The sequence below is a fragment of the Zosterops lateralis genome (genome assembly GCF_965231275.1).
Source record: "Zosterops lateralis genome assembly, chromosome: 3".
NCBI lineage: Eukaryota > Metazoa > Chordata > Aves > Passeriformes > Zosteropidae > Zosterops > Zosterops lateralis.
Genome location: NC_139764.1, coordinates 61961957 through 61982158, shown reverse-complemented (window position 1 = coordinate 61982158; position 20202 = coordinate 61961957). Strand labels below are relative to the sequence as shown.

At 36.8% G+C, this 20202-nt stretch overlaps 1 protein-coding gene and 2 long non-coding RNA genes across 4 annotated transcripts in view; 2 read left to right on the top strand and 1 right to left on the bottom strand.

Moving 5' to 3' along the window:
- The window catches only part of LOC310906674, a 72324-nt gene extending 68659 nt beyond the window's left edge, over positions 1-3665 (top strand). Inside the window, exon 2 of the long non-coding RNA XR_014589463.1 lies at positions 3573-3665. This is a non-coding gene — a long non-coding RNA (uncharacterized lncRNA). The remainder of the gene's footprint in view (positions 1-3572) is intronic.
- The window catches only part of NKAIN2 (sodium/potassium transporting ATPase interacting 2), a gene marked incomplete at both ends in the record, with an annotated part of 534677 nt that overhangs the window by 139343 nt on the left and 375132 nt on the right, over positions 1-20202 (top strand). The window lies entirely within an intron of this gene.
- The window catches only part of LOC310906675, a 140875-nt gene that overhangs the window by 68706 nt on the left and 51967 nt on the right, over positions 1-20202 (bottom strand). The gene's annotated exons all lie outside the window — the stretch shown is intronic.

Genomic DNA, 20202 nt, shown 5'->3' with positions numbered 1-20202 from the left:
CTTGCATGTGTAAGGAGCATAAGTAGATTGAAGTGAACAGCTGTTTTCCCCCTGGGTTTCACACAAACCCCAGAAGGCATTAAGAAAGATACAGCAGAAATAATCATCAGCCTTGGCATATGCAGAATGCTTATATCTAGGTAGTTTTGTGGGCTTGTGCAAAAGATCGAAGACTTGCATGCCACTTTCAGAGAAAATCCCAGGAACACGTGCCCTTTTGTCAGCTTCCTTAGACTGGTTCCTGGTTCTGGCAACATTAGGGTGGTGGAGGCAGGGAGATGTCTGCCAGCCCTGCACCCCTGTGTGAGCGCGTTGTGTAGTCAAATTGCAACCTTGAAACATGAAAATGCATGACAACAGCTCTGGTGTTACTCATGCTGGTGATCACTGTGACAATCTGGTTCCTTCTTCCCACCTTTAGGTCTATGCCAAAATGAGTTTTAATTATCCTGTTTGCTTTGGGGTAGTCTCTTCAATGGCAGTATGCCAGAATCCAGGCTACCAATGCCAGTCCAGTTTTCTAAGCCTTATCTTAAATGATTTTTTTTCTGTCCTAGCCTTTCATGTGGGTGATGGTGAGGGATGGCCAGGGCCATGCTCTGTAACAGTTAAAGCAAATTTTTAAATTACTTGGATTTGCAACATTTCATCTCTAAAGAAGCTTAGAAGTCAATACAGGGACAGGTGCAGTCTTCCAAATTCAGCTCTGTTCACTGCAGACAATACTCCCCAACTGCTGGTTGATGTTGAGTGCCTAACTTTTACCACCCTTGAAGCTCTACAGTTTAAAATTAGCTGATCTGGTTCATTTGTGTCTGCTGATAGAGTAGATGAGGCGTGCTGGTGAGATTTGTCCCTGCAGAGTTGTGAGCTGCATACAGGACCTCTAGCAATGAGATAAACATGCAAGTACACCTTCTCCCTCTTTAGTCCACATGCCCTTTTGGTCTCCCAGTCAGATGTGGCTCTTGGTAAGCAGGGAATTCTAATTGCATAACTGAGGGATGCTACATTTGTGTTATGTGGTTCTGAAACTGGTCCTTTTTGTACCGCCTAGAAGGTGTGCAGAAGCCTTTTGGAAAAGCAATGTAAAAGGGGGATCATCTCAATGCTGAGACTTACTGGTACTACTCTTACTGAATCAGTTCTATGAAAATGAATTTCTGTGTTATATTCATTACAGGAACCTACTTTGCAGATGTACTTTAATAACTATTCTCCTCTCATCCCATCAACAAGAACAAAATATGTTAAAAATGCTCTGGAAAATGGAGCAGTGGATTCTGTGGGAGTTTTAAGCCTAGATATCTAGTGCAGGAAGAGAGCTTTGCATCTCAAACAGTGCACCACGCTTTTCTAGATGGGTCCCTGTAGTGTCGTAATAGGAAAAGAATGACCTGCAGTAGACAGCAGGGGTTTTCCATGGCGTTTGAGAACTGCAACCTGTAACTAGTGGTATTTTTAGGATGCTGTTGACCTCTGTGAGAGCATTTGCACACTTTAAGTACAGAATCTTTCCTCTTAAATATCTTATGAGAGAAAAAGGGTAGTATGTTCAGCATGTAGTAATTTCAGATCTTGGATCAGTACTAGTATTATACAAATCCTTTTGTTTAGTTTGAGTATTTTGAGTTCCAGACTATTTCTTTGAGGATATGAACAAGAAGTAGTTTTCAGCCTATATTTTGGGAATTATGGATTTGTTTTAATATTGTGAGTGCTGGGATGCAAAAGGATTTACTTAGAAATAAGTCAGTAAACTGATGGGGAAGTCAAAGTATTTTCTTAATTGTGATGTTTTATGATGCAAACATTTTGTTCAAAACCAGCTAATTCTCAGCTGATAAAATTAGAATTTCTATAGAAAAATGTGCATTAGAGGGTGTATTAAACTGTAATTTTGCATCTTATTTTATAACTAGTGCTAATGCTGGTCATCTTATAAATGTTGTTAGAGGATTGGTGTAGAAGAAGTATTATTACTATTTTCTTTCTTTTAGAAAGAACAAATTATCAGCCATAGTCTCCATTAGAGACTGTGACTGTGGGGGAGGCTACTATTTTCATATACTGAATCGGCTTTAAAAGTTACTATATTAGTTGTCATTTTAGCTAGTTCACCTAGACCTGGAAGTAAATTATGCCAATGCACAACTGATCTTATAAGTATGCAGTGATGCTTCCTGACAGGAACCTCAGGACCAAAAGCTGGAACATTCTTTTCCATTGTAAAGGGAAATACTTCCTATGGTTTTATATAAAATTTGAGAACCTGATAAGATGACAATTGTGAATATATTGTGTTTTATAACTAATTTTACTGGAAACATCAGTTGTACTGAAGTGAATAGACAGAAATCACTAATTGTCTGTGCTGATAAAAAGCAAATTATAAAATTTTTAAATATCATGGAATTCAAAGCAGAAATCTAATTGACAGCCAACAACAGAAACTTCAGTTTTAAAACACTGAATTATAAATTCTGGAGAAAATTTAATATATATGGAGGAACTAATACAGAGAATGTGTCTTATAAGAGTTGCCCATTAATGCCAGTTTTTTATCAGTTCTACATTCAGTTTCCACAAACTAACCATAGATAAGTGCAAATAATAAATTTTCACCATCCAAAAGTACCTAGGTTTTAAAAGAAATTATTAGAATGCAACTACATTTTTAAAAGTGGTATTTCAATCATGTTCTCTAAAGGTTTTTTTTTAAATCAGGACTTTTTAGCTTAATATTTTGCTTATGTGGGCAAAACGAACAAATCTCTTCCAGAGTGGATGTTAACCATTAAAACTGATATAATATAACAATTTAAAACTGCTTAAGGGGCAGGCAAAGCTTCTCTCTCTCACTGCCTCAATCTTATACCTTGTGGTGTTCCCTCTTGCTTGCTCTGTAGGTTATCATTGGCTTTACTGGGTGCAATTCAGCTCACTAACTTCTTTTAGTGTTTCTGTTCAATGTTGTTACTAGATAAGCTTTAAAATTTTGTTTCAGCGCAAACCATTCTGTGATCCTAGGAAATTCTGAATTTTAAGAAGCTGTATTTTAAGGGGTTGCCCTAACTTGTTCCCTCTATCTTTATCCTTCTACTCTTTCTTTGCTACTACTGAATAGGTGCCAAAGTGTAAGTGCTGCTCCTTGGTCTTTTGAAGCATCTCCAAATTTGAGGCACCAACCTATATTCCTTCTGTAGGCTTCCTTGACCTACTGTGGCTGTTATGTCCCTTGAGCTGCTGTGTTTTAATCTAAAGAGCATCAATAGCATTTGGAAGAGACTCTCTGAGTTTTGAGGTTCTTTCCTGAGGAACATGAGCTCCATGTAATACCCCTTTCATGAAGGATTTCATGAGACACTGGTCTGCCACTAGCTCACACATTGCTCAGCTGACTGAAGGACTGGCTGCCAACAGAAGAAAGAAATTTTCCTTTCCACCCAGTGGGCTGTGCAGGTCTCAAAAGAAAAGCAGCAGAAATTCACCTGAGAAAATGTGGCAAATTTTGAGGGTAGATGGATATGTAGAATTCAAGCACTTAATTAAAAATAATAGATAAAAGCAAGTGGTTTTTTTTTTTTTTTTTTTTTTTGTTTTTTTTTTTTTTTTTGTTTGTTTGTTTTTTTTTTTTTGTTTGTTTTTTTTTGTTTTTTTGTTTTGTCAGTAAACAACAAAATTTATTGAGGTATAAGGGCATAAGGAGTAGAGTGAAAACCAGGCAAGGTAGGTTTCCATGATACAGAGCCATTAGCTCAACTTCAGGAGACACTACAGCTGAAGAGAATGTCCATGCTCTTGCATATCCAAAGCAGCATTTTGCAAGGTTGAGTGCTCAGTATAGCAGGAGGTGAAGAGATCCAAGAAACAGTGAAAAGAAAGAAAATTCTGCAAATAAAATCTTCCCTCTATGTTTACCACTCCAACGCATTCATAATAACATTTTTTCAGTGTTTGCAGATACTCACTCTCCAGTCTTATTCACGCCTCACGTGCTCTGTCTGTACAATACTCTCTGTGTAGAATTTGTACTTCAAGTAAGAAAAAGACATTCCTTTTGGTTATTATCTTATCTGAATTTCTCACTAGCTATGGGGACATATTTTAGTAAAACTATGAGGAAACAGCTAGGAGTATTTGTGTGCTTATTTTCCATTCCTCTCAACTCTCTCTTCTTCCTCTTTTTTAAAAAAATATTATGATTATCTACTGCTTTAAGCTCATTCACATAGCCAAGATTTATATGGATTGTGCTGTCCCACTGTTAGGATTTTTCTTACTTTAAAGTGTGACCATTCTGGTGAATCATGTCCATCGTTGTATCTTGGGAGACAATGGAGCACAAGAATATTTTGAAATTTGGGGAATGAAATACTGCCAGCAAAGACTCTTGAAATTGAGGTGACATTCAGAAATAAAAACAGAGTCAGCAATTTTATTTTATATGCATATACATACATTTCTGTGTGCATGTACATGTGTGTTTACACATCTACACAGCTTTTTAAAAGTTATAGACATGAGCACCATACTTGTAGGCACAGGACTGATAATTTGTAACAAACCTTAATGACCTGACACTGTCAGCAGCTCTGAATATAACATCCAAATCACACGGGCTTACTTTCTGACCTTTCTCTTCAAATAAAACAAAGAAAAGCATGTTTATAATAGAAGGCTGTTGTTTTCAAAGGAGCTTTGGTTGAGCAGTACCTCTGAAATTTAGAGACTGGAATAACTTATGCTTTTCTAATGATACATTTGAATTAGTTTAGTTTAGGTATTTGAATTGGAATATTTGTCTTAGTCTTCCTTTATCTCTCCAAGATATATGCTAACAATTTTTCAATTAAAAAGAAAGACTCTTGGGCTGAGTTGCTAAATTTCAGCATAAATTTTTATTCTGAAATTTTAAGCCCCCAAAAATAGCAAGGGGAAAGATTATAGCTGTCTGACACTACCTTATCTGTATAGCTGAGAACAATCACTACAATAAAAGAAGATAGCAGTGTCTTCCATTGATTGTTGTTTGATGAATGTAAAGCAATTTACTGGAATGCAATTAGCATTTGCAATCGCATTACCGTGGGGATTTTTTTTTATGCTGGCTCTGAATTGAAAAATCTATACATTTTCTGTCCGTGAGTCACTTCTTAGGAAGCTTTCTTTCGTTTGTAAGGCTGTGCATTGCTGTGGTATTAGTTTTTCAGAGTTTTAAGAAATAAGAAATACATGTCATGGAAAAAAAAAAAGGCTTCTAAATAGGAATATTTTAGCAACCTTAAAATAATTTTATAAATGTATAAATTAAGAAGCTTGAAGTAAAAACATTAAATAAGCAAAGTAGTGTCCTGAAACAGTAAGACCTGTGTATGATGGCAGAGTAACAATAGTGCTAAAAGTAACAATGCTACCTTTTGGAAAATATTCAGATTGCCAATAAGAAACGTGCATGCATGCAAGTCCTCCATTAGACACACTGTTCTTTCTGCACTTTAAATGGGTGTAAATTTAGTTATTTTTACATCACATAAAGTATAGAGAGATTTTAGGAAAAAAACCCGCAAGAATGCGTTGATTCCCGGTTTGGATTTTCTGTGGACACGTAAGTGAATGATTTTAAGTGCAACAGGAGAAATCAATCCCAGCTGATAAGGAGAGGGTATCAATGAAATATGTGTGTGTGCTGAAAGGGGTAGTCAGCATTCTTCTGGTGTTGATCCATGCATACAATAGCAAATATGGCCTCTGCAGGGCTTTTTAATGGTTTCTGTATGTTATGGGCTGAAGGCTGCTCTTCTACCTCAAAGACAAACATAGGGAATTATTTCTATGAGATCTATCTGGGAATGTCTGTTGCTTCAAAAACACACTTATCTTTAACACTATCAGCTAAAGTATTCTTTCTGTAATTGTATATAGTGCACCTTAACCACTTTAGGAGAAGCTTCTCTCTTATGTGTTTGACCTTGGTGTTCTTACAAAGTCCCATTGTCTATTGCATCTTGTGTACCTTTATTTCTGTGAGGTCTAGAAAGAATTGCTACTGAGTTCCTGGAGACTATATTAGCTTTACCAGTGGGACATTATCTTCTGAGCTTTCTAAGGATTTTTATTTATTTTTAAATGAAAACCTTGAAAGAAAACAGAAACTCCTTTTTTCCTGTTCCAGTTATGTCTTTATACATATAATAGAATGCTAGACCCTGTCAGTTCTTTTTTTCCACTGAAAACTTCCTTCAATTTTAATGTGTACAATGGCATTTTTAACTGAGGTTGGCATTAATATTTTAGTGGAGTTGGAATTGTCTCTGTGCCCGGTCGCTACTTTGCTTAAGAAAAAAAGTTGTTATCCCCATTTATCCACATTCACTGCTGTGATCAGGTTGTGCACTGGCATGTCTGCCATTTTAAGGAGAGGCTGGAAGTTTTGGGGCACATCTTGTGCTGGTAATAAGCAAAGCACTGCATTTCCACCCTTCACTGGGGTGGCAATGCAGGGCCCACTTCCTTTAGATTTTACTCTGCTGCACTTTCATTTAGCATCAATAATCAGTTGAATACTTCATATTCTCACATTTTGTCCTTGAGGAAAAAGACTAGATACTTTTGACACACTGACACAGCCTCAAGTTTTCTGTTATTTTTATGAAAACCTAAATTGACCAATATGAATTGTAAGATGCAAGGAACAAGGTAAAAATTTGGCTGTATGAACAGAAGTCTTATTATTTACTAAAAATAATAATAAAAAAACCCAGATTTTCTGTTTTTCTGGCTGAAGTACCAGAGACTTGATATTGCTGAGTTTCAAGATATGTTCTGGATATGTTCTTAAGATAATTATTACAGCTTTCCTGAGGAGAGAGATTTGTATTCCTTATATATTAACTTCTAAAGTTAACCTCTTTATGCGCCTCCTCCTCTGTATTGCAGTTTTCTTCAGATTGCATTGCTGTACCCTTGGTTGTCTATCCAAAGAGTGCTAAGGCTAAAAGCAGATAGTGGCTTTGTCCAGTATGGGGCAAAATGTTGTTCTTAAGTGGTTTTTTTTTGTTGTTGTTGTTGTTGTTGTTGTTGTTGTTTTGTTTTTTTTTTTTGGTTTTGTTTTTTTTTTTTTTTTGGTGATTTTAAGGCTGGTCTGGCACTTTTGAATATATTAATCTAAATTCTGTCAATATTCATCTGCCATTCTTCTGGAACACAAGTATTTCCTGGGCTTTAGTAGGGTTCAGTGTTTGAGCAAAAAGTTGCTGTGACTGCACTGTGTGTAATAGTGGTAATTTAGTGCTGGGTGGCATCTACCCAGTTTCCAGATTAGGGAAGATTCTATTCTCCTGTTTTTTTCTATTCTCTAAGCAGTGACATATTGTGACAAGACTGTTCCAGGCAGATGCTGAAGTTCTGCTCCTGTGGGATCAATGCCTCCTGGTTCCTGTTAACTGACTTTACAGGAACAAAAGCACCGCAGGAGATGGGACTGTTTGTTGTGATATTGATTATTTGATTACTGTTATCTTGCCTCTGTGAAGGCAACAGTTTGTGTTCCATGAAAGGATGGGACTTGTGGCTTCACACAGAACCTTCTCCCTGGGGCAAAGGCTGCCCTGTGGCATTGACATTTTGGGAGCCTCTAGCTGTCTTGAAGGAAGTCAGTTATCAGTGGAAGCCCAGAGCCATTGTATCACGTGAAGGCAAGACTATAAAGATCATATGAGAGGGAATATGACAGGTAATCAGGAAGCAGGAGATCATTCATGGTAAAATTTAAATTACTCCAGGAGCTTGTAAAATGCCTTCCCACTTCCACGTGAGGCAGGCATCCTAACCTATGAGACCTAGTGCCACTTTCCTTCCACCCACCCCATGCTCTTGAATCCTTGTGTACAAGGATCATTTTGAATTTTTGGATTTTAATCCTCTTAAGAACATTCACTAGAGGTTAAAGGGTAACAGTTTGTGATGCCCTTGTAAGAAAGAATGTCTGTGCTGAGACAAGGTGAGCTCTGTGCAGTGTTTTAATTTCATTTTGACTCTGGTTTTAATATCATTGAAAATTGCTCAAAGGAAAGAATGCATTTTGGAGGTCTTACCCCTCTCTACCAACGACTATATCCTGCTCAAGCCAGGGAAGGCTGTTACACAAGCAGTTACCAGATCAGAGGTATCTCATGTGGAGGCAGGAGGATTTTCATGCAGGCTAAGTGATAAGTGCTCAAAACAGGCCAGTGAGTTCGGGTATTTCAGGAAAAGATTGCAGCTAGAAAAGTTGGATTTGATTAAATATACAAGCAAAACATTTAAAATATAGTAGGAAAATTATGAATTGCTTACCTTTCTGAGGTTAAAAGACCAAGTTGTGTGTGTTTTCACCAGTGCAAATGGTAGTAGACAGGAGGAATATTCATAATAGGTTATAGCTCCTTAGAAATGGTAAACTGAAAACATTTAAACATGGTTTTAGAGCATATTCTAAAACAAAGGAGGTAGCCCAGCCCCTCTAAAAATGTGTTATTTTCTCTGTGGAAACTGAGATCCATTCATAAAAATAAATAAACAAACTGCTGCACAGATTGGCATTACCCATCGGGAAGACAGAGCAAAGATTAGAATTCAACTCGTTGAATTAAATGTGCAATTTGAAAAAGGGCCATTGAGGAAGAGATCATGGAAGCCTCAGTCGCAGCATTTTGTCCATAATTGAGTCTTGGGAGTAACTTTTAAGGAAACGAGCTCCCTCTGTGAAAAGTGATGCATGTCTTGAGGTCTCATTTGTCTTTTTTTCCTGATAATGAAAGTTACAGCTATCAAGAACAGAACAAGCAGTAAAAGAACCACCTCAGGATTTATTAATTAAAAGTCTTGAATGGAAACAGTAAGTGCATTTTGTTTCAGAAGTAAATTCACACCATGTTAGTGCTCCCTTTCTTTCTCTAAACTTTGTTTTCTTTAGTGCTATTGGAATTACAAAACTTAGTATTAATTCACTGATGAAACGTGATTTCAGAAACTTGGTGTTAACACGTATGAAAGATACAAAGCAGGATAAGAACATAAGATGGAGAACAATGTGGAGGCAGGAAAGTGGTGTCCTTTAATACCACTATGTGCTAAAGTCACATCAGGAACTGAAGCAGCAGGAGTTTTTCTCAAGGGGAAAAGTGTCTCAAAATGTAATTTCTTTTATGAATGAGGTGAATGAAATAATGACCACATTTGAAAAAACTAGGCCAGAAATGCAGAAATCAACATATTCAAATTAGTTTTCCAAACATGTGAGCAGGAATCTGAAAACTGGACTTTTTAGGGAGATGCTAATGAAACATGTTCAGAGTTGGAAAAAAAGACCAGGCCTGCTGTTACTGTGGAAAGAGGACCTTGAAAGAATTGTCTAAAGGGGAATGCCAATGCCTCAGAATCTGAATTATGTTGAGTGCCTTGCAAAGAAAATTACTAGGCATGGGAAAATCTGACATGTAACTTATAAGAAGTAATATAAGTTTGGCCATTGAATAAGAAGTAAATTATAGATAGGCAAGATCTATTTTATTTTAAATAAAATAAATGGTAATTTCCTGTTGATTTTTTGAGAATTCTTATTAGAGAATACTCTTCATGAAGGATGGTCATCTTTCATTCAGAAACAATAGTGGTGTGACCATTTCTGTGATACAGTGTACTCATGAAAGGAGGTTAGATGGTTAGATATTCAAAGCCTTAAGGACACGGAAGTTAAGAGGGGCTCTCTGGGAAGACTGGTATTCCTAATCTATTTGTGTTTCTCAAATTCACATCTCTATTGTATCATTTTATATTCCATCTCAAGAGTCTGCTGCAGTGCAAACAAGAGGAAAAACAGCTGCTCACTTGGTACTAGTAATACTAGTAATTTTTACAGTGTTTCTCTACTGTGCTTTATCTTCTGTGCTTCCTTTTTGCTGCCTTTGGAAAGATAATCGAGAATATCTGACTATTTGTCAGGGCATGAACTGCAGCTAAAAAGTATTTAACAGCTTGATTTAGGAATCCTGAAATTTCTGTGTGTAAGGTACACTGACAAATTTCACTCCTAACCCCACAATTCTTCACCATTTACAGCCATAATAACCTGCTACCTATGTTTTCACTTATACAAGGCTGGACGTTATGGCATCCTAGTGTGTATAAGAATTGCTTTGTCTGCAACTTTAATAGTATATTTGGTTTGCATAGCCAGGCTTTTGGTAGCCAGGGGGCTACAAGGGTGGCTTCTGTTAGAATCTCCTAGGAGCTTCTCCTCTGTCTGACAGGGCTGGTACCAACTGGTTCCAAGGTGGACCTGCCAGTGCTAACCCCAACATCAGTGGTGGTTGTGCCTCAGGGAAAATGCATGACAGAAGGGGGAAAGTTATTGTGTGGCAGCATGGGCAGTTGGAGAGAGGACTGACAATATATGAGAGGAACAACCCCTGAGATCCTTCAGTCAGTAAAAAAGGACAAGAAGAAAGCATACCAGGCACCGGAGCAGAGACTCCCCTGCAGCCCCTGGTGCAGACCATGGTGAGGCAGCTGCAGTGCCCCTGCAGCCCAGGGAGGTCCATGGGGGAGCAGAGATCCACCCACAGCCCAGGCAGGACCCCGTGTCAGGGCAGGGGGTGCCCAAAGGAGGCTGTGACCCCGTGGGAAGCCTGTGCTGGAACAGGCTCCTGGCAGGATCTGTGCACCCATGGAGAGAGGAGCCCGCAGCAGAGCAGGTTTGCTGGCAGGACTCGTCACCCTGAGGGGAGACCTGCTGGAGCAGGATGTTCCTGAAGGACTGCAACCTGTGGAAAGAATCCAAGCTGGAACAATTTGTGAATGGATGGAGCCTATAGGAAGGACTCATGTTTAAGAAGTTAGTGGGAGAATGCCCCCTATGGGAGGAATACCATGCAGGAGCAGAGAAGGAGTCTGGAGTCCTCCCTCTGTGGATGACGGAGCAGCAAAGACAATGCATGATGAACTAACCACAACTCCCATTACCAAAAAGAGAAGGATACACACCTGAATTGTCATCTCCTAAATGATCATGGAACAGGTGGAAATCTCTTAAGGAATGTTAAAATAAACAGAAATGCTAGAACAATATTATACAGACATGAAAGAGAAGCAGTGGCATAGTAGAATACTGCGACTGTATTTAATCTTCACACTGTGTCTGTAGAGGACATGGAAGGAGACTCAAGGTGTGCTCCAGGAAACTGAGGAATATTTTTAGGAAATGAGTTGCACTGAGACTTCCTTTAATTATTTTTCTTTTTCTTTTTCTTTTTTTTTAATATAAAACCAATGAAATTACTGTTAGCCACTCCTTCTCTGAAAAAAGCTGCATATTTGCTAGATTTTTCTAATGAATCATCTGTGAGCATGGAAAGATGCGCTAGTATAAACATGTGAAGGCTCTTGAAAGGCATATAGTTTCAGAGAGTTTAAGATTGAGTTTCATTAAGATTAAAGGATGACTGAGATTGTCTTTAACACAGTACTGGTTTTCTTATGGTTTCTAAGGTAAATGTTCCCAATAAAAATAAAATAATGAACAGACCAATACAATCAGTTTGTCGTATTCTAACTTGAAAATATGCTTAATTCTCAATTTGCATTGGGTTTGGGTTTTTGTTTGTTTTTGCTAGGGGTCTTTTGTATCTCCAAAGCTTTTCACAGCTTCAAAGGTTTTAGGGTTTACTTTTGTTTATTGTAAGGGTTATGGCTTTAATTCCAGTTTGAGCTGTATTTCATATCTTAATGACTGAAAATACACATGCCTTAGTTGTTCCTGGTCTGAGTAACATGAATCATCTGAATATGTAATATGAATTTCATATGAATTTCAATAATATAAAAATATCCATATCATTATCCAATATATAAAAAGATTGATCACTGTCTAGCAAAGAAATGCAAAACATGTTTTAAAGTCCAGGTTCCTGAGCTTCTACATAGCTTAATTTTTAAAAATAATTTCTACCTTGATTACAAACTAGAAAATTTGGTTCCTTTGGGGTTTTATACTTCATTAAGCATAATCTACTTCTACAAGAGCGTAAGATCACACCACTTGAAGTGTGTTTGAGTTTTGGTTTTGTTTGGGTTTTTTCTGTAATATTAAAATTGCGTTTGGGTGTTCTGCAGTTGTTTTGAAGGTTTTTAATTTTTTAATTTTGTTTCCTGATTGAGTTTCTGCAGTTGTTTTGTTGGGTTTTTTGTTTTGTTTTTGGTAATATTAAAAAAAAATCTTTTTCTGTTCTCAGGAGAAAGAATGCGTGGGCTTTAAAAGAAATTGTTTAACATGTAGAAACTTTTTTGTATGCAGAAGGTGCTATGAAGCTGTTTAGTGATTTGAAATGTTAAAACATCTCTCGTGGGAATGAGTGAATGAATAAGCAGTTGATTTTATCAGGCAGGTAGGAGACAAAAATTGTGCAGATGTGGTTAATTGTTCTAAATGCACCCATATCCTAAAGCATCTACTATCTTGTTTTGCTTCTTCTTGTGAATTTGCGCTCTATTGTTTAAGAATATCTACATATTTTACTGAACATTCCTTCTTCTGTAAGAGTGGTAGGAGAAGCGTTCAGTCTGTCAGTATACAGGAAACAGCCGTTAAGAACAATTTCATTCTCTTCCTTTTGGAAAAAGAGTAGGAAGTGATCAGATTTTTCAGCAGGCTGCTTTGTATTAAACATCAGATTCAGGAGTTCCCAGGGGTGCTGTTAGATGTACTGTGATAATGGCTGCTGTACCACTGGAGACAGCAGTTGGTGAAGCTGCAGCGTGTGTGCGGTAATGTGAGCGCTCCTCTTTGTGTGAGCTGCTGCACATTCATACCCATGCACGAGCATTTTTCAAATCTCTGTTCGTCCTTTGATCATATCACTGTCACGGGTAGTTTGTGAGCCACGCAAGATCATTTGTAGGAGCTGGAAAGGCTTAGTTTAGAAAACACAAAAGAAAAAGGAACACTGTCACCTGTGCCACTCTCACCCCCCCAAAAAAATCAAAACCAAATGAGAACCAAAACAAAGCCACCATGAAACAAGTAAACGTTTAGGTAATGAAGTAAAGATGATGTTTGCATGAATAAGTAATTGCTCTATCTATTTGTTAAACTGATTGACAGAGGAAGTGAAAGTGATATACTAGAGTTGCAGCATTCCTCCTACTTCTGATGTCTTACAGTACTCTGTATTGTGTTTCCATGATGGATTGTAATGTTGTCTTTGCAAACTCTGTAACTCTTTGCAAAGTTGCCTGGACTTAAACTGATTGTTGTCTGGACTTAAACAAATTAAGATACAGAAAATGATAAGCAACTCTGTAGCCCCACCTGCCTGTTTATTCAATTAAAAAAAAAAAGTCCTGATGACTAGGCAAACAGATCATGCTAGCCTACATTCACAGCTATTTTTTTAAATGGAAAATTACTTTGTACTAATTTTTCTGGTATAAGAGAAGCCAAGCCAGTTGTATGTTTTACTGTAGAAGATACTGTTTCTTGTTCTATGAATTTATGTGTATGTTTTCTTTGTCATTCAGGATTGGACCATTGAATTAAGAAGAATATCCCACTATTGATACTTCTGCTCAAAAAAAAAAATTGTTTTGAGTTTCTAAAATGTTGCAAAAGTATCAAGTTTTTAAGATCCATAGAAATGCTTTTCCTAGGCAGCATGGGGATACTTTCTGATGTGGACAGAGATTAAACGTTCATTTTCAGATGCATCCTTGAAGATGGGAAAAAATTGAGAAATATGGGTGTAAAGCATAGTTTTATTGGCCTAGATAAAGGACAGCTTTCCTGCCCAATTTATATTGCATGTGTATTTTTTTCAGTTCTGTAAATCCTTTCAGTGAAGGAAAAATGTCTGACCTTTCAATAAGTAGATACTGACCTGCAGTGTGGGAAGTTTATCAAAGGCTTTTATGACAATCTGACATAAATTTTCATACTTGTTAAGTATAAAATGAAAAGACATCAATCCATTCAAATCTGTCAGATGTTTTTCTAAGTATTCCGAGTGTTTAGAAAGACAAAATTTTTTCTAGACAACATTATCGTGTCTCATTTCAAGGCAACTTTGCCCAGATATAAAGAATTCTTTTAGATTTTGCAAACTCTTCCTGAACTGGCCACAGGCTGGAAATGGAAGCACCTGGCTTGGTTTCAGAGAACAAGCTGAAAGATACCAAAAAGACTCTCATGTCTTCAATACTGTTCCATAGAAGAGAAAGAAACTTGTAGCTAGATCATAATTCATTTGTTGTACTGACTTGCTGTCTGCTGATTGAGACCTATTAAAAAAAAAGCCTTGCAGATCCTTTCTGCTTCCAGTTCATTATCCAGTTGATCTGGGCTCCCTTGCTTTCCATTCTCAGTGCCATCTCACTGCTGCAGGAAACTTTTTACTTCTCAGAGCAGTGTCCCAACTGTGGCAACACAGCACGTTGTCTGCCTTCTTTTCCCTTATCAACAGCCCCATTGGGTCTGCAGAAGTTTCTCTTAGTCAGACATGCTCAATTTCCTTCAGAAAAGACATACTTTCTTTCTCCCACTAGGAATGTCAGCCTAGCAAAGAGAGATGGGAATAAGGTAAAAAGATGGTTGCACTGCCTTTTTGCATAATTTTAAACAATATATAGCTAATCAAGCACTTGTAAATTTTGCACTGGATATGAAACAAATTTATATTGTACACATTTTAGCTGGAGGTGGTGAACATGTTATTGTTTCTTACCTGACTGTCTTTATAATTCATCTACTGTTCTTGGTGGTGGTGTTCAAAATCCTTTGACAGCTTCCTTAGCCTGCTGTGTTCTGAGAACAGCATCTTTTAAGTGGTAGTATGATCTTATTCCATTTCTCTATGTCATGCATATTTTCTTCAAATAGGGACCATCACAATCATTACAGTCTACTATTTGTGCAGGGTTTCTGGAAAGAGTCAGCAGTCTTAGTCTTATTTCCTGTTTAATGATCATTTTATATGCTACCTAATTTGTCCTTTTTTTTTTTTCCCATCTGCAGTTGAATTTTTTTACCTTCATATGCTTTACAAATGGGTCATTATCTTATTGTAATCATTATTTGAATAGTTAACATATAACTGATATTTTTTCAGAGTATCTAAGGTTTCCATGCTGGTTTCTTCTAGATATAGTTTATAATCACGGGACCACTGGATAGTTTGGGTTGAAAAGGGACCTTAAAGATCATCTAATTCCCACCTTCCACTAGACCAGTTTCCTCTAAGCCAATTGGTCTTGAATGCTTCCAGGGATGAGACATCCACAACTGGAAAAGAAAGTTGATACATTTCTTTTAAAAGTAGATAAATATGGTGTAGGCACACAGTTTGTGGTGATTAGGGATGAGGCTCAGCCACAGCCCCATTCCCAATCACCACAAACTGCGTGCCTATGATATGGTGCTTCTTCTCTTAATCTGCACAAGCTGCAGAGGAGGGGTGGTATCACTCCATAATCTGTCCTCTCAGTTGTGCTGATTTGGCATTTGAGTTCAGATTGCACCAGCAGTGGCTGTGTTTCAGAAGAGTCCACAATCAGCAGGCAAACCGAGTCTCTGTGCTGATAACTGCAGGTCTAGTGTATATATTCTGTGCTGCACATCTTAGTCTGGCTCATGTTTCCTTGGTATGGCAACTGTCTGATTAGTATAATTAGTGAACTTAATTTGAAATTATAAACGTTCTACCATGGAAGGGAGTTCTCATTTTCAGGTAACGGGGTTACCTTTGAGGTGTCTCTGGCGGTTGAAGTGGCTGTAACAGCCTCTGACAGCCTGCCTTGCTCAGTTCTTTCCCTGGAGCAACAGCTATGCTGCTGCTGTCATCCTCAATGAGAGGGCAGGTTTTTTGTGCTGATTGAAGACCTGTTTTCACAAAGAAAATGCACTAAAAATCTGAAAGCTGTTTGTCTCTCTTCTGCACCTGGTGTTTTAGACTTCCACTGAGTAAATTGCAACCCTTTTTGCTAAGTCATTATTTTTTTTCCTCCAAAGGCTTGGCCTTTTGAATTTGAATAATAAAAATTACAGAACAAATTTGCCAGTGTCAGAAAAATTGTAAACTCTATACAGAATATCTGTATTCCCTATAAGTCACCTGTAATTCTATAAATTAAAATGAGCATTACTACTGGTAGTTACACCAGTAAAACAGTCATTTTGCTATGCTTAAATTACTATTTTGAATATTTGAGAGCTGTGTTGTCTTTCAAGTTAACTCTTTGGGGGATATTAATGCTGTACTTAAAGAGTAGTACCTATAATAAATACTATAGATTCACAGCAAGCTTCCCTGCAGTTTCAGAGATTAGGTTGGAAGAAGGCATCACTGTACTTTCAATTTTCAATGAAAAACCTATGCTCCTCCTGTTTCAACAAGGAATAAAAATAAGGAACTCCAAACCTATATCTAGTCCTTACATTATCCTTGAAGATTACAGTAAAAGGCTAATTTTCAACTGGCCTACACAATTTTTCCCAGATATCCTACATCCTCCATAAATAATACAGAAACACTCCCTGATTTCTGTGTATAGTTGTACTTTGGTTTTGGTTTTTTTATAGCACAAACCTATGATCCTAGTGAAGTAACAGAGATGCAGAGAAATCTGTGAGCAGCTGGAATTTCTGAGCAAGTTCATTTGTACTTTTAAGCAACTACTTTTACAACTAGACTAGTGCTTTTGTCATTTATTTTAATTATGGCTCATAGTTTATTTGGGCAATGTTTTGGTGATGAGAAAGCTCTTCTACCTGATCTGGGAAAGGTATTACACTACTGTGATTTTGTGGAGCCTCCAACTGGATTAGACCAACAGAATTTCAGCTGTGATGAAGTTTAGGAAAAAGGAAAAAAAGCCTCTTCACCCAAAGCATTCAAGAAGTTGAAAATGTTGGCGTAAATAACTGCTAGAGTACGAAAAGCATGATATACTATAGCCATCAAAGAATGGACATCTGAACAGATGAGGAGAAAGAGTAAATGTCACTGAAATACAACAGATAATGGCTTTTTGCTGCCACATAAAGGCTGAGGCCACAAGGTGAATCAGAAGAAATTTCAAAACAGGCAGCACTGATCCTGTGATAACAGTCCCATTACCATGATTTCATTTCTATGACACTTCTTGATTGATACAGATGCAATCATTTAATTTCCCATTTGCTGGTGCAACAGAAGGGTGTTTCCTTAATGTGTGCACAGTGCCCCTTTCCTTGCACAGCCAAAGCTCCCATTCCTATCTCTGTACCAAGGATAACACAGCAGGGCACAGCCTGATGAAAGCATTAATCCATATTTTGCTTTGAGGCAACCATGTGTAATTGTGTGTTGTGTTTTTATTGCATATTTTTGCAGCCAACCTAGATGCTTCCTGAAGTTTCATAATCCTTAAGTTGCACTGTTAGTAAATTATGGATATGCATCTACCAGTATGACAAGTCATAAATACTGAAACTGCTAAGAAATATAAAGCAGTCATTTTGTTAAAGCCAAACGAAAAAAGGAATGAAAAAACAGTTTTCGAATGGAGGAAGCTAGTTAAACAGAGAAGTCACAGCAAGATATTATGCTTCATAAAAAAAAAATGTATTTGGGGGATTTTATTTTTATGTTTTATCTTCAGAAGTCCAAAAGTAAGTATTTTCCTTCTAGGAAATGTTATTGTTCACCATGAAAGCAATAATTAAACATCTGACAAGCATTTTAATGAAACGTGGATTGTGTACATGTTAATTTTTTTTTTATGGAGTGCATAATGACTGTATAGCTGTGATTGTCTAGTGATGTAAGTAGGGAAATGCCTGTAAGGAATCTGTATTTTATTATTGCAGCTGATATCATTAGAGAAGGGAGTCAGACAAGATTTCTGGCACACAAACCCTTTTTCCTGCATGTTTCTTTTCTCATTCAGAAGTGTGGTTCAGAGACTAAAAAATATGTTATATAATTTTGCCAAAGTGTTTATAGTTTTTCTTTAAATTTAATTTCTCTAGATTTTAAAAAAATTTCAACTTCTGAAGATGTTGAAAGTATAAAAGACCTTTTCAGTCTTAAAAGATTTTTTTCATATTTTGCCTTATCAAAATGACTAGTAGGTATTATAAAAAAATAAATAAAAATACTGCACTTGTGCAATTATTCTGGAGCAACTGTTCATGTAGTAGTATTTCTTGAATATGTTTCTCTAGACAGTCTTGCTGGTACTGCAGTGGAACAGGACTAGGAGAAAGAGATCACCTTTTTTGCCCGAGTTTAACTCAGATATAAATCTGACATCTCTGGATAGCATCTTAAGACCAATGAAAACACTACACAAGAGACTCACAAACAGCTTGATAGGTACAAAATCAGAGTAAATAATAAAAGAATATGAACAACTAACTTAAAAGTGATGTTAAGTGTACCTAGTTGTCCACACTTCCATTGTTATAAATAAACAAAGGCATTGGACAATTAAATTTCTATATTTTTTTTCTCTTATTTTCCCTTGCAATGGGGAAATGCTTAATTACTGCATCAAAGTTATTGTCTGAATTAATTAGTTAGTGATTATTCAGTGCTAGAAAGAGTATTATTGATAGTAGCCAAGCATGAGACTGAAGTTATTTAGCATTTCTGTTCACTAGGACATTTACAGAGAGAATTTATTGTGAGCACATATGTTCACTTTGGGTTAGTTCTCATTCATTCTGGACAAACCAATCACTGAATGGAAGATTAAGTCATTTGATGTGTCAGAAATTTTGTTGACGCTTTCACACAGGAAAGTTGAAGCTAAATCGGAGTCTGGATTTTCATGTCCATCTGTTCTGGATGTTTGGCATCTCAAGGACTATCTACATATTAATATATTACTGGAATTCCTATAAAAGAGAAGGCATTTTTGCTCTTCGGGAAGTGCTTACGCCATGGTTTTAATTTCATGGAAGGTCTCACTCTTGTTGCACATCCTTCTTGATATCTAAACTTTACTTCTTTTTTATACAAATTCCAATCTAATCTCAAAAATAAATATGATATCTTGAAGATAGTTTGCATTATTTTGTCATTGATTACACCATCTCTGTTTATTTTATACATATGTATATAAACCACTGACCAAACTCTAAATTGCATTGTCACTGGATATAAACCTTTGTGCCACCATCTTGCCCTCCTGCTTTTTTCTCTCTTTTTTTTTTTTTTTTTTTTTTTCCCTTTTCTCCTCAACATTTTTGTAACTTATTAGAAGGAACATTTCCCAAATCTTCTTCTTCTTTGAGTAAGACTCTTTCCGTCACTACAGATCCTCTGATAATTAGGGGGCATGTGCCCAAACCAAAGCAAAAACTGAGGTTTTTTCCATAAGTTGCTCTAACTGTCCTCAGTTCTTTCAATTTATGTATTTTCCCTGCATCTGTGTCAAGTGCCCTAATCCCCTTCAAGACTGTGTATGGCCACAGAAATTTTATTCCCATTTAATTATCACCCTCCACAATCTCATTAGTGACAGTGTGAGTGAAGTGGGGACAAATCTCCTTGCAGCCTGTGCCCATTGCTTATGGTCACTTTCATGGGAGAGCATTTGAGCTTTGGCCCTATCTGAAACAGCTGAATTACTGATACCTGCTGAAATTATCAGTGGTGAAGATTGTTTTTCTCCCTGTTCAGTAATAGACATTTTAATTAAAAGCTGGTTAAGATTCGCCACATAATTACTACATATTAAAGAAAGATACTAACAAGAAAGTGAAATTTTAAAAAAGCCTCTTGTTTTGCCTCCTATCATAATCAAAAAACTTTCTTTGTTGAGCTAAAGATTATTATGGCCTTCTGCTGTAAACATGCCACCTACAAAAGCCATTCCAGATTCACTTTTCATTGAAACTGAATTCTTGGTGTTTTGTTCTAGTAGAAATTTTGGAATTCAATTTAGTAACAACATCAAAACTAATTAATTTTAGATTGTGGGAAGGGAAAATCTGAAATATTTTAGCTAAATCTACTACAACAAATCAATTAAAAAAACATGTAGCATCAATTTTTCTTCAATTTACATATTTTAAAAGACATAATCAAGCATTAATTTAAATTTATGTTCTCAGTTTTTCTGCTGGTGGAATCCCAAATTTATCCTTCATCTAACTGAAATTTTGAATAAGTTCTGAAGCATGCT